The 14,774-nt window shown below is 36.6% G+C and overlaps 1 protein-coding gene across 1 annotated transcript in view; it reads left to right on the forward strand.

The window, feature by feature from the left end:
* The first annotated feature begins 505 nt into the window (after positions 1-505).
* Positions 506-14,774, forward strand: part of LOC106130704 (uncharacterized) — a 60,278-nt gene continuing 46,009 nt past the window's right edge. Inside the window, exon 1 of the mRNA XM_013329605.2 lies at positions 506-773. The gene's annotated coding sequence lies outside the window, so the exon portion shown is untranslated. The remainder of the gene's footprint in view (positions 774-14,774) is intronic.

Here is a 14,774-nt window from a genome sequence, read left to right on the forward strand (position 1 = left end):
AACGCGCTAATCTCAGGAATTACTGGTTCGAATTTAAAAATTATTTTTGTGTTTAATAGACCATTTATCGAGGAAGGCTTTAGGCTATTTATTATCACGCTGCAACTATTAAGAGCGAAGAAATAATGAGAAATGTGAAAAAAACGGGGAAAATTATTCCTCCTTGAGGGCTTCAATGATGCACAAAATAACTATTCCACGCGGACGAAGTCGCGGGCACAGCTAGTTATTTAATAAAAGCTAATTCCAACTTTCCTTTTACATTACCTAATACAAACCTCAAACTACACAACAGACATCATCAGGCTTTCTCCCAAAATCATATATCAATCACATCCACATTACATCTCAACTTGTCAATCAAAGAAAACACTGAATGAAGCAATTATTTCCGCCATCGAGAACCTTTCGAGTTCTTCCCATGGTACATGCGCACGCGCAAGTGGGAGAAAGAGACGACGAACCACAAGCATTCACTATTGCAAACTCTCCAATGAGAGTCGCGTTATCACGTACACATACGAACAATAATTCCACTTTACGACATTTCGTACTTAAGTTGACTTCAAGTGTATATGTGGCCATGACATTGTAAACTCTAATTTTTAACGATAAGTATTTGATGTGTTATTATATGTTCTCAAGTGTATTGAACGTTTACCTATGTGAAAAGTGAACAAGTATGTTGTATGCTTGAAACTGGATTTGCGAATTTCTCTTTTGATCCATTTGGATGTTTCGTTGAGAGTCATGGAGTTCGATGCACTAATTATGTAAGTATGCTTTTAATTTATAGATTCGATGACTGATTTTTATACAATTTCTCTAAATTATATAGTATTTATATTCATACATTTCTCTCACTCTGTGGCGCAGCGGTAGTACGCTTGTTTGTGACACAGGTCCTGGGTTCGAATCCCGGCCAGGGCATGATGAGAAGAGGACTTTTTCTGATTGGCCTGGGTCTTGGATGTTTATCTATAATAAGTATTTACGAGTATTATAAAGTATAGTATCGTTGAGTTAGTATCTCGTAACTCAAGTCTCGAACTTACTTCGAGGCTAACTCAATCTGTGTAATTTGTCCGATGTATATTTATTTTATTCTACATGAAATGATACGATCCTTAACATTTTTACTGGGACACATGCCAATAATATTGCTGACAAAACTTAGTTAAAACTACCGCAGTTGCTCTAAAAAGGGTTATATTAAGAGCACCCGTGTATTCGCCGTATAGGTACTCTATATGAAGCCAGATAGATTTTTAATGATCCAAAGGAAAAGATCAATTCTTCTTTGACTAGTGCCGTATGGTTCCCGGCACTTATACAAAAAAGAAAAGGACCACTCCATCTGTTTCCCATGGATGTCGTAAAAGGCGACTAAGGGTTAAGCTTATAAACTTAAGATTCTTTTTTTTAGGCGATGGGTTAGTAACCTGTCACTATTTGAATCTCAACTCTATCATAAAGCCTATGAGGTGAACGTGGCCTATCAGTCTTTTCAAGACTGTTGGCTCTGTCTACCCCGCAAGGGATAATAAATGTGACTATATGAATGAATAAATTCTGTCATTGCCACATAGGTACAGTGGACTTGCCTTGTGTACTTGCTGGGAAGATTTTACAGAGTCCAAATCCTTTATCTTTGCATATTATTTATTCTCTCAGGTTACCTAAAGTCTTAATCCATTCTCTTCAATGTCAAACATTTCTAAATCACAAACAATACACACAATAATAAGTACATACAACTTTTTATTAACAACATCAACAATGAACCAGCAGTTTTCATATGATCCGGTTCACATCGCTACGTTAACTGGAACTTACGTTAAATCCGCGGTTTAAACCATGTTATATTTGACCTTGATAAATTTCACATGGGGCTTTAACATTTAAATATCTCGTAGCAATTTCTATCGGGGAAGACAGAGCCAATTGTCGCGCAAAAACCTAAAGGAGACGTTTAGCAGCATGACTTAATTATGGAATTGAGATTCAAATAGAGACAGGTTGCTAGACCATCGCTTAAAAGATGAGTCCCAAGTTCACTAGCCTATCCTTTTGTCGCTTTTTATGAATTGCTGGTCGAATCGGTAAAGTACCTAGTTAAGACACGGTTGCGCATAAAATATTCGTTAATGGCTAGGTTCGAATTCCACCGTGCTATGTACCAATAACCATTTTCGAAGCTGTACATTAGTTTCTTAACTAACCGATGTTCTTTCGGTGAGGGAAAACATCGTGAGGAAACCTTCAGGCAACTGGATATGTAATCGTGTGATCCAATACGGGTTCCTCTGTAAAGGTTACGGAGATCAGACGGGAGTCGCTTCGTTTAAAACCTGACTCACCAAATCCAGGATCCATGGTCAAGAGCTTACTCCGGACTCCTCTCCAGAGTGGTGAGGATGCAACCGGGACTACAGTCAGGAAGAAGTTGTAGTATAGTAGAGTATTAAATTCATCATTTAACACTAGTCTTTTCGAGACTGTCGGCTCTGTTTACCCTGTTCGCATAAAAAGATGTGTATTGTATAATGTGTATTATGGATGAGAGTTGTGCTTTTCTATACGACCAAAACACGTATAAATAAATAAATATAGGTATACAGGACAAATTAAACAGATTGAGTTAGCCTCGTAAGTTTGAAGCTTGTGTTACGAGATACTAACTCAACGTTACTATATCTATACTAATATTATATTATATTTGACGGCCTCTGTGGCTCAGCGGTAGTACGCTTGTCTGTGACACCGGAGGTCCCGGGTTCGAATCCCGGTCAAGGCATGATGAGAAAAGAACTTTTTCTGATTGTCCTGGGTCTTGGATGTTTATCTATATAAGTATTTATTATAAAATATAGTATCGTTGAGTTAGTATCTCGTAACACAAGTTTCGAACTTACTTCGAGGCTAACTCAATCAGTGTAATTTGTCCCGTATATATTTATTTATTTATTATTATAAAGCTGAAGAGTTTTTCTATTTGTTTGAACGCGCTTATCTCAAAAACTACTGGTTCGAATTGAAAAATTCTTTTTGCGTGGAATAAACCATTTATCGAGGAAGGCTTTAGGCTATAAAACATCACGCTACAACTATGAGGAGCAAAGTAATATAATAGAATATGTGTAAAAAAACCGAGGAAAATTATTTATCCTTGAGGGCTTCAACTACTATTCCATGCGGACGAAGTCGCGGGCACTGCTAGTAAATATATACAGGATAAATAACACAGATTGAGTTAGCCTCGAAGTATGTTCGAAACTTGTGTAACGAGATACTAACTCAACGATAAAAATAAGACCCACGCCAATGCGAAAAAGTTCATTTCTCATCTTGCATTGGCTGCTTTCTATGCATAAGTATAAAAAACTGGTATTGGAGTATTGACTTGGTATTGACCAAAGAATCGGGTTAGACGAAAGATAAATTTGCAGTTTATGTATTGAAATTAGGCATGACCCAGTTGATGGCAAGCGGTGACCGTAGCATGAAGACACCTGCAAAACAGGTTATACATGCTTCTATTACACCCTTAGAACACCATTGCATACATATCACCACGTTTTTATCCCTTACGGGGTAGACAGAGACAATAGTCTCGAAAAGACTGAAAGGCCACTACTGGCGGTAGGAATGGCGTAATGATGGAATTGAGATTCAAATGGGAATATTTAAGGTACCTTTCTAATTTCTAGATCTAAAATACCAAATAAAAAGCCCTAGGTAGGATTTCCAGCTGTTCGAGCTGTGCGTTGATGTGTCAGTCAATCAATTAGTTAATGTCATCTTTTATAGGTTAATATAATATTTAAAAAAAAATCAAGTTGTTGAATGTCTTATTTTTACGATTTTTTATTTTATTTTTATGCTATGTGGTTCCCAGCACTTTAGAATAGGACTACTTTATCTCTTTCCCATGGATGACGTAAAACCCGACCGAGGGATAGGCTAATAAACTAGGATAATTCTATTAAGCGATAGGCTAGTGATCTGTCACTATTTAAATGTCAATCTCTGTACGTGACCTTTCTGTCCTTGCGAGACTGTTGACTCTGTCTATCCTGTAAGAGATAAAGACGTGATAATAAGGATTTTTTTATTTATTTTCCCTTCCCAATTCAATTCAGAAATATATTTTTGTTTATATATTCATTTTGTGTAGATGATATTTTTCGTTTGAAGTAGTGACGTTTATATACAAGTACTGAAGAGTTTACGGAGAAATGGTACAAAAGCAGAATATTTACATCTGAAAGGCCTTGTTAAACATTGAATACGTTTACATAGAAAGTTTAACAAGTAATATTTTGAACACAATATATTTAAATAAATTTTATGTTAAAACAACAGATTAATTTTAATATGAGGGTTTTTACCGACATGAAAAGAGGTTATAGTTTATTCACGCCGGCTGCTTCGTCCGCGTCAAATTAAATACATCGTTAATTTCTGTTCCCGTGGAAATTTTGAGAGAACCTATCTACGAGTAAGTTTTCAATGTAATGTTTTTAAATCTGTGCTCTAAAAGCATCTATCTAGACCGCAAAAGGAACCTACTTTTCAAATTTCAAATCTGTATACCCTGCGGTTTGTGCGTTGATATGTCAGGCAATCACTCATCATCTTTCATTTAATTTTACATACATACTATATGTATGTATGTATGTAAAATTAAATGTCACGTCTATTTCCCTTGTGGAGTAGACAGAGCTAATAGTATTAAAAGAGTGATAGGCCACGTTCAGCTGTTTGGCTTAATGATAGAATTGAGATTCAAATAGTGACAGGTCGCTAGCCTAAAAGAAGAATCCCAAGTTTACAAGCCCATCCTTTATAGCCTGTCGCCTAAAAGAAGAATCTCAAGTTAATAAGCCTATCTCTTATTCGCCTTTTACGACATCCATTTGAAAGAGATGGAGTGGTCCTGTTCTTTTTTTCTATTGTTACCGGTAACCACACGGCACATCATGATATCAAAAACAATGAAAAAAGTATATAATTTATTACACATCGTAGCTTTCTACGGCGGCAGTTGGTAACATTTATCTTCATGCAACCGTAGCCGCACTGACCGGGGGGCCGCATATATTATTGAGTGACACACATAGCTGTTAACTGGCTACTTTTACCGATAACTACCTGCGATTTTTACCGGTTTTTTCGGTAACAGCCGGTTTTTTTTTTTTTTTTTTAATTCTTTTGATAGTTTCCAATTTATCTCTTAGTGCTACGTCATATTCGATTTCGATAATCGATTGAGTTTAAAAAATCTTATTCAGTGTTTCTATTGCAAAATGTTCAGAAAACCCTTTGACTACTTAAATTCTGGTTATATCCCAAAGGTGAATATAAATTTATACAATCATACATATAATCACGTCTATATCGTTCCCATCTCGTTCCCATGGATGTAGTAAAAGGCGACTAAGGGATAGGCTTATAAACTTGGTATTCTTCTTTTAGTCGATGGGCTAGCAACCTGTCACTATTTGAATCTCAATTCTATCATCGAGCCAAAAAGCTGAACGTGGCCTGTCAGTCTTTTCAAGACTGTTGGCTCTGTCTAGCCCGTAAGGGATATAGACGTGACTATATGTATGTATGTATGTACGATAGGCTGCAAAATAAATGTATCCCGTCTGCCAACATTTGGCGTCACCGCGACTAAATCATAAATCGTTGTTTACAAAAATGTAAATATTTGGCCTAAATACCATCCAATTTGGCGAGAGTTTGAAGTTGAAAAAACAAGTGGCTATCACAGTAGTCATATCTATACTAATATTATAAAGCTGAAGAGTTTGTTTGTTTGAACGCGCTAATCTCAAGAACTACTGGCTCGAATTGAAAAAATATTTTTGCGTTGAATAAACCATTTATCGACGAAGGCTTTAGGCTATATAACATCACGCTGCAACTATAAGGAGTAAAGAAAAAATGGAAAATGTAAAAAAAAGAGGGAAAATCATTCATCCTTGAGGGCTTCAATGATGCTCAAAATAACTATTCCACGCGGACGAAGTTGCGGGCACAGCTAGTATAACATAGGCCTACGAAGTAGCCAATTGCACTAAATAATGTTGGGTCTTTCGGACTAACGCCGTAAGAGACGTACCGTATTATATTTGAAACTAGCGACCCGCCCCGGCTTTGCACGGGTAGCGTTTATACAATATGAGTAAATCGAAACTAAAGACACGCAACTAGCGATAGATCTTCATAAGTGAATGATAATGAAATATTGACAAAATAATCATAATTAGACAGAGACTTTATATGCTGCTTATTTAAAATATAATCCTACTACTATTATAAAGGCGAAAGTTTGTATGGATGTATGGATGTTTGTTACTCTTTCACGCAAAAACTACTGAACCGATTACCATGAAATTTGGTATGTAGGTAGCTGAAGACCCAGAATAACACATAGGCTACTTTTTATCCCAGAGTTCCCGCGGGATTGATAGGGTTTCCATGCGGACGAAGTCGCGGGCGGCCTCTAGATGTATATAATTCCGACGCCTTAAGAGGTAGAATATGAGGTCACGGAAACTGTACCTAAATATTTAAGACCTACATTGTAACCATATTTAAGGAATAAATGATTATGATTATGATGCTGAAGGAATACCATCGTACATACATATAATCACGTCTTTATCCTTTACGGGGAAGACAGCGCCAACAGTCTCGCAAAGACTGCAAGGCCACTTTTACTAGTAGGTATGGCTTAATGATGGAATATGAGATTCAAAAAGTGACAGGTTGCTAGCCCACCGCAAAAAATACCCAAAGTTTATTAGCTTATCCCTTTATCGTCTTTTACGACATTCAGTAGAAAGAGATGAATTATATTTGCAGCGTGATGACCGATAGACGGCCTCTGTGGCACAGCGCTTGTGATACCGGAGGTCCCGGGTTCGAATCCCGGCCAGGGCATGATGAGAAAAGAACTTTCTCTGATTGGCCTGGGTCTTAGATGTTTATCTGTATAAGTATTTATTATAAAATATAGACATAGACTGTTGGCTCTGTCTACCCCGCAAGGGATATAGACGTGATCATGTGTATGTATGTGTGTATAAAATATAGTATCGTTGAGTTAGTATCTCGTAACACAAGTCTCGAACTTACTTCGAGGCTAACTCAATCGGTGTAATTTGTCCCGTATATACATATTTATATAATTCATACTATTTTACTACTTACTAAGTGCCGAGAACCACACGGCGCAAAAAGGATGATTACATGCTTTCCATGGAACAAAAAATAAGGGACATCACGGATGGCCCAAAATTTCACGGTAATAGAAAGCTCTGGGCAACATTATACGGCCGGTCCTAAATTAACATACATACATACATAACATAATCTCACGGCTTTTTCCGTAATGGTAAAGATCCCTCCTGTGATTAACAAATCGCAGAAGTACATTTAGGTTTTAGGACATTTTCCTGTTTGTTAAACGTGTAAACGTATTTGATGTGTGCTTCTAAAATTTTGACATCTTCATATGTATATGTACTAATATTATAAAACTGAAGAGTTTGTTTGTTTGAACGCGCTTATCTCAGGAACTACTGGCTCTAATTGAAAAAATATTGAATAGACCATTTATCGAGGAAGGCTTTAGGCTATATAACATCACGCTGCAATTATAAGGAGCAAAGAAATAATGGAAAATGTGAAAAGAACCTGGAAAATTATTCATCCTTGATGGCTTCAATAATGCCCGAAATAACTATTCCACGCGGACGAAGTCGCGGGCACAGCTAGTGTTTGATAAAATCTAAAGATATTTTAATAAGTTTCTAGTTTATGTTACGGACGTCCTGGCAAAAGGTCAGGTCAAGATTGTGCCCAGAAGGCTGGCAACAACGGAAGGGTGACTCATCAGTGTCCATAAAGTTCCAATCTGTGTTATTTGTCTCATATATATTTATAACTTTATCTCATATAAGTCCTCTAAGGAAGAATTATCCTAAATTCTAATGGGAGCATTAGTAAGAGAATAAGACTATAAGATTCTTCCTATTCGTGCCGTGTGGTTTCCGGCACTAATAGAAAAAAGAATAAGACTACTCCATTTCCTTTTCCCACGGATGTCGTACAGGCGACTAAGGGATTGGCTTATAAACTTGGGTTTCTTCTTTGCATGATGGCTAGCAACCTGTCACTATTTGAATCTCAACTCTATCATTAAGCCTTTAACTGTAAGAGCACACACAGACAAACACTATATAAGATTATTTATCAATGTCTTTAAGTTTTAATTACATGTTTACAAAATAAAAAAATCCGTGTTCATATTACCTGTTTTTCTTTTTTTGTAAAATTTTTTGAACACACATACAAAAATACATACTTTGGTTTCATTCATAATGTACATTTATAAAAACATTTTGACGAAATAAATATGTTGCATGAACTTTTTTGTAATTTGGTATTTCCTTATATAAACGCACTTCCGCTGTAGTAAAGAAATTGTAATTCAACAAAATACGGGTAATTTCATAAATACGAAGCTGACCTTTTCCCAAACCGGTTTTTATTTAGCTCGAGCGGAAGTGCAATGGTCCGGAAAAAGCCTCCTTGTAGGTCAGCAAGTAGACCTTATAACTTGTACATACACTAAAAACAATTTTTTTACCCCATTGATAATAATATAACTTACTAGAGGCCGCCCGCGACTTCGTCCGCATGGAAACCCTATCAATCCCGCGGGATATCCGGGATAAAAAGTAGCCTATATGTTATTTTGTGTCTTCAGCTACCTACATACCAAGTTTCATCGTAATCAGTTCAGTAGTTTTTGCGTAAAAGAGTAACAAACATCCATAATGACATACTCACAAACTTTCGCTTTTATAATATTAGTAGGATATATGAAATACTCGTGTCACAATGTTCGTTTCCCGTAGGTACTCTTTCGAAACGGCTTGACCGATTCTCATGAAATTTTGTGAGCATATTGAGTAGGTCTGAGAATCAGCCAACATCTATTTTTCATACCCACCAAATGCAAAACAACGTTTGCCGGGACAGCTCGTATAATTAAAATAATTGTGATATGTTAGATCAGGGTCAGGTCAAGAGTGCCCGAAACCGCCGAGCTTGCATAAAAGAGAGTTATGAATGTGGGTGAGGCGAAGGAAGTATGCAGAGATCGTGGCAAGTGGAAAGAGGTAGTCCCTCCTGGAAAGGGGCGTGATTTTATGTTTGTATGTGATATGTCAGATATTGTCAATTTTTCTAACTCACTTGCCAAGACTTAAAAAACAATGTCTTTATACATTAATAAATAAAGATATGAACCTCAAACGTGCAACAGGCGGCCTTATCGCAATCCTACTAATATTATAAATGCGAAAGTTATATGTCAGGACAGGATGTCAGTATATGTAGATGTTTGTTACTCTTTCACGCAAAAACTACTAAACCGATTACGATTTGGTATGTAGGTAGCTGAAGACCCAGAATAAGATATAGGCTACTTTTTATCCCGGAGTTCCCGCGGGAATGATTCCACGCGGACGAAGTCGAGGGCGGCATCTAGTAAACATTATTTTCCAGCCCCGCAAGACATCAAGAAAACGATAAATCTAAAACTATCAAGTGGTATACAGATGATGATAAAACTGAGGACAAAATACGATTATGATGATTTAAGACAATTCCCTTAGATGCAAAATCCTGAGCAAAAGTTCCCCTTATAAATAAATAATCTTTATATTGTTAGCGAATTCGTATCAAACTTAATCCCTTTGATACAATTCCCATAATTATTAATGTTAATGGGTTTTCGGAACTCATTTGGTCGTTGTTAATTAGTCAACATTTTGGACAAAAGCTCATCTAAATTTAATGGACATCACGAAATCAATTTAATGCTATTCGATATAGACGTGACGGAAATAAAATATTTATACGAATGCGAATGGGATAATTGCCATTTAGAGATAAATTTTTGATGCGAGCTAAAAAAAATCTGTCTGAGTGAAAGTTGTGAACGAATTTTGTTCCTGTTTGAAATGTTGGCAAGAGGGTTTTCTGAGGGAGATTTTATGTATAAAGGCTACATTCAGTGGAGCTTTCCTCACGATGTTTTCCCTCGCCGTAAGAGTATTGGTTAGTATTCAACCCAATGTCATTGGTACATGGTCAAGGTGGGATTTGAACCTGTACCTTTACGCCCATCACGCATTTTAACCAGGAACTTTATAATCGATTCGACTAACGACGCTGGCTTACTATCTCAACTAATAATATTATAAAAGCGAAAGTAATTTTATTCGATTGTAACCTCTTCTCACATTATCTACTGCGCCAATTTTCACTTATTTTTTCATGTTATTAAGATTCTGGAAAAGTACTAGTAGACAATGTGCATTCGTCCATGATTTAGATTTAAGAGATCTATATTTGTATATTGACGTCCGATGAAAAAGCTGCAGTGTAGTTTGTTCCGCCGCTTCTTCTACACATGCCCTTTCAAGCGGTAGTATTTATAATTAGATTTAAGTGATGTGACGTCAATAAGTGATACCCTGTATCCAATTTTGAAATTAAATCTATTCTATTCTACTCACAGGACCTTTTATACTGCCAAAAACTGTTGTTCCCATAGGATTTGCGAAAACCCTGTTCTCTTTTGTAGATGGCGCTGAATTCGCGCCTAGTGGTAAACCCTTCCACAGAGGGCGATGGGGTCATCACGTCCCTACGCCTTTATTATTATTAAGAAGTAATTAGATGACCTCTTTGTCTTGAAACTTACGTTGAACCGCCACAAGAGGATTGGATCCAATGTAAAAAATTTATGCCTGGTGGCATGATGAGTGCACAGACTATGTCGGCTTTGGATCCTTCACGTGTGATAACTGCTAGAGCTGATGATCTCATTTTGCTTTCATGCGTACTCTTAACTTCTATGAAAGGTACTCAGCGCGTACTCTTTGCAAAGCACTACTTTAGGAGTACGCATTGATACGCATCTAGAAATAAAAGTTTAAAAAGTGCGTACTCTTTGGTGGCTCTACCCTAATTTAAATGCAGCTTGACCGGCCCAAACAGCAGTGTAACAATGCCCTATACTTCGGCTACACTTTCATTCTCGTGCCGTCATTCCGGTGTTCACTTTCACAATTTAAAATCACGCCAGGCGGACGGAAGTGAGTGCTTCAATTAACTAATTATAATTACAAATCGAAAGAAATCATTTGTTGAGACATGATCGACTGTTGTTTATAAGTTAAGAAGCATAGTTGTGAGAAACAACTGTAATACAACAATGCTTTTTTTTTAAATAAAAGTATTATCACTTCTGTAAGTACACCAATGTAAGTACCTGCGCAGGAGTCTAATGTTTGTATGGCGCTGTAATGTTCGAGCTTATCAAAAAATTAGACCCGTCTTAGAGCCCGTCTGCTGTTATGAACGAGATAGCTAGAGGTTTGTCTATATATTTATATGCTTATAAACTTGGAATTCCTCTTGTAGGTGATGGGCTAGCAACCTGTCACTATTTGAATCTCAATTCCATCATTTAGCCAAACAGCTGAACGTGGCCATTCAGTCTTTTCAAGACTGTTGGCTACAAAGGATAAATTTCAATTTCATAATTTCAATTAATTTATTGCAAATAATATGAACATTTTAGTCCTCATTACTACAATAGTCACTCAATGTCATTAATTTGTATTTAATGTCAATTCCAATGTTTTCGAACGTGACCATATAAATAAATAAAAAATATAGCAGGAGACATTTTGTTGGTGGATCTTAAATGAGTTTTATTTTTGAGTTTTAGCTAAAATAAATAAAAATTTAAGCAAGTTATTAAAAATTAAATTAATGCAATATGAAAGTTGTATAATCCATGTATAAAGCTAATGATATTTACATCACAGAAATCGTTATAAATTAAATTATTCCAATTTATATCATTTGCATCTTTTCATTTAAGAAAGTTACTTAGCAACTTGCATAATATATTTTATTACAACGATAACAGTATAATCTGTTCATTTAGACTTAATAAATATCAATAAAAACGAGAAAATATTATAAATACGCCATATTAGTCTGGCATTTCATGGCACTGTGCCAACATCCATATCGCGCGCGGGAACTAGATAAAACCAGTTCAATCCAGTTTAATTCAGAATTAACGGTAAAACGGGAAACCGGCTTTTATCGGTTTTTCTTGATCGACGTAAGTGTTAATTTTCCTATGTGTTCATGGGAATTTGTACAACATACATGTAATCACGTTTATATTCTATGCGAGGTAGACAGAGCCAGCAGTCATGAATAGCCTGAAAGGCCACATTCAACTGTATGGCCTAATAATGGTCGAATTTGAAAAAGGCATAATGACAGGTTGCTAGACCGCCTAAAAAGCAGAATCCCAAGTTTATTAACCTTTCCCTTATTCACATTTTACGACATCCATCGGAAAGATCTGAAGTGTTCTCAAGTGCCGGAAACCATTTAGCACGATGTTTTTATCGCGCGGAAAAACTAACGCTGTCCCTTTTCATGTCATCATAAAACAACGAAAAATCCATTGGTAATCGCGCGATAAAAACGGCATCGCGCGTGGCATGCTGCGGGAGCTGGCCGGGATCCAAACCCGGGACCCCCAGTGTCACAGACAAACGCACTACCGCTGCACCACAGAGATCGTCAAAAAGTAAACATACATTATATACATACATATGGTCACGTCTATATCCCTTGCGGGGTAGACAGAGCCAACAGTCTTGACAAGACTGAATGGCCACGTTCAGCTATTTGGGTTAATGATAGAATTGAGATTCAAATACTAACAGTTTGCTAGCCCATCGCCTAAAAAATAATACCAAGTTTGTAAGCCTATCCTTTAGTCGCCTTTTACGACATCCATGGGAAAGGGAAGGAGTGGTCCTATTCTTTTGTGTATTGGTGCCAGGAACCACACGGCATAAAGTAAACATACATACATACATACATATGATCACGTCTATATCCCTTGCGGGGTAGACAGAGCCAACAGTCTTGAAAAGACTGAATGGCCACGTTCAGCTATTTGGCTTAATGATAGAACCGAGATTCAAATAGTGACAGGTTGCTAGCCCATCGCCTAAAAGAGGAATCCTAAGTTTATAAGCCTATCCCTTAGTCGCCTTTTACGACATCCATGGGAAAGAGATGGAGTGGTCCTATTCTTTTTTGTATTGGTGCCAGGAACCACACGGCATAAAGTAAACATCCTACAAAAAATTGTTATTTCTTATTCAGTCCTCAAGTTATATTGTATATGCTTTAGACGTGCCAAGCAAACCTTGGCGGTATCCAAATTGGGTTAACGCGTTTTTTATACTAATAGCTTGATATTTGGTAGATTACTATCAAAAATGGCGCATTATATTGGCGGAACAATATAATCATTTTCAAATTCAGATCACACATTAATCACATCTTTATCCCTTGCGCGGTAGATAGAGTCAACAACCTTTAAAAGATCTGAAAGGCCGCGTTCAGTTGTGTGGCTTTATGATTAACTAGCTGTGTCCGCGACTTCGACCGCGTGAAATAGTTACTTTGAACATCATTAAATCTCATCATAAAAAACGGGGAAAATAATCAAGAATGAATAATTTTCCCCGTTTTGTTTTACATTTTCCATTATTTCTTCGCTCCTTATAGTGATATTATATAGCCTAAAGCCTTCCTCGATAAATGGTCTATTCAACACAAAAACAATTTATCAATTCGAACCAGTAGTTCCTGAGATTAGCGCCTTCATACAAACAAACAAACAAACTCTTCAGCTTTATAAAATATAAGTATAGATTTGCGATTCAAATAGTGACAGGTTGCTAGCCTATCGCATAAAAGAAGAATCCCAATTTTATAAGCCTTTACGAACTGCACAAGAAAATAATTTTCTTTGCTGCCAAACTAGCACGGAAGCTTGGACTAGATGAACGTGAGACTCAAGACTCTTAGCTCTTAGCTCTGTCTACTACGCAAGGGATAAAGACGTAATCATATGTATGTATTTAATTAAAATAAATGAATTATTCTATCTTTAAATTGCAACACCACATGTACCTAATTTTATTCAAATCTTATTTTCCCACGTTAAACATAACAGGAAGTATATGATCGCATCTCAGTTCCTATTTGGAGTCATTCCAAAACCATTACCTGACTTTATTGCTATAGTCAACTTAGTTGGTTCTTTGCAAATGTGACGAACATTTTGGAAAGTAGATACTATATTTGGACATAATAATCATACACTACTACAACTAATCCATTTATACTTACACTTTTACCAATGGATGTCGTAAAAGGCGACTAAGGGATAGGCTTACAAACTTGGGATTCTTTTCTAGGCGATGGGCTAGCAGCCTGTAACTATTTGAATCTCAATTTTATCATTAAGTGAAATAGCTGAACGTGGCCGCAAGGGATATAGTCGTGACCATATGATGTATGATTGTCAATTAATCACCTCTCAAAAAGACTGAAAGGCTACGTTCATCTTTAATGGCTTAGTGATGTAATTGAGATAAAAATAACTGGGCGAATGTGTCTATTCTCTTAATCGCCCTTTAGGACGTCCACGGGAAGGAGATGGACACAAAATTTATATATTTGACGCAATATATATAAGTTAGAAGGATTTGACCAAAGTATTCAGCCAATTCCTTGATGAGGAACAAATATATTAAAATTAATTAAGAAATTCCTTTACCAATTTACTAACA

The sequence above is a fragment of the Amyelois transitella genome, chromosome 23 (genome assembly GCF_032362555.1).
Source record: "Amyelois transitella isolate CPQ chromosome 23, ilAmyTran1.1, whole genome shotgun sequence".
Classification (NCBI taxonomy): domain Eukaryota; kingdom Metazoa; phylum Arthropoda; class Insecta; order Lepidoptera; family Pyralidae; genus Amyelois; species Amyelois transitella.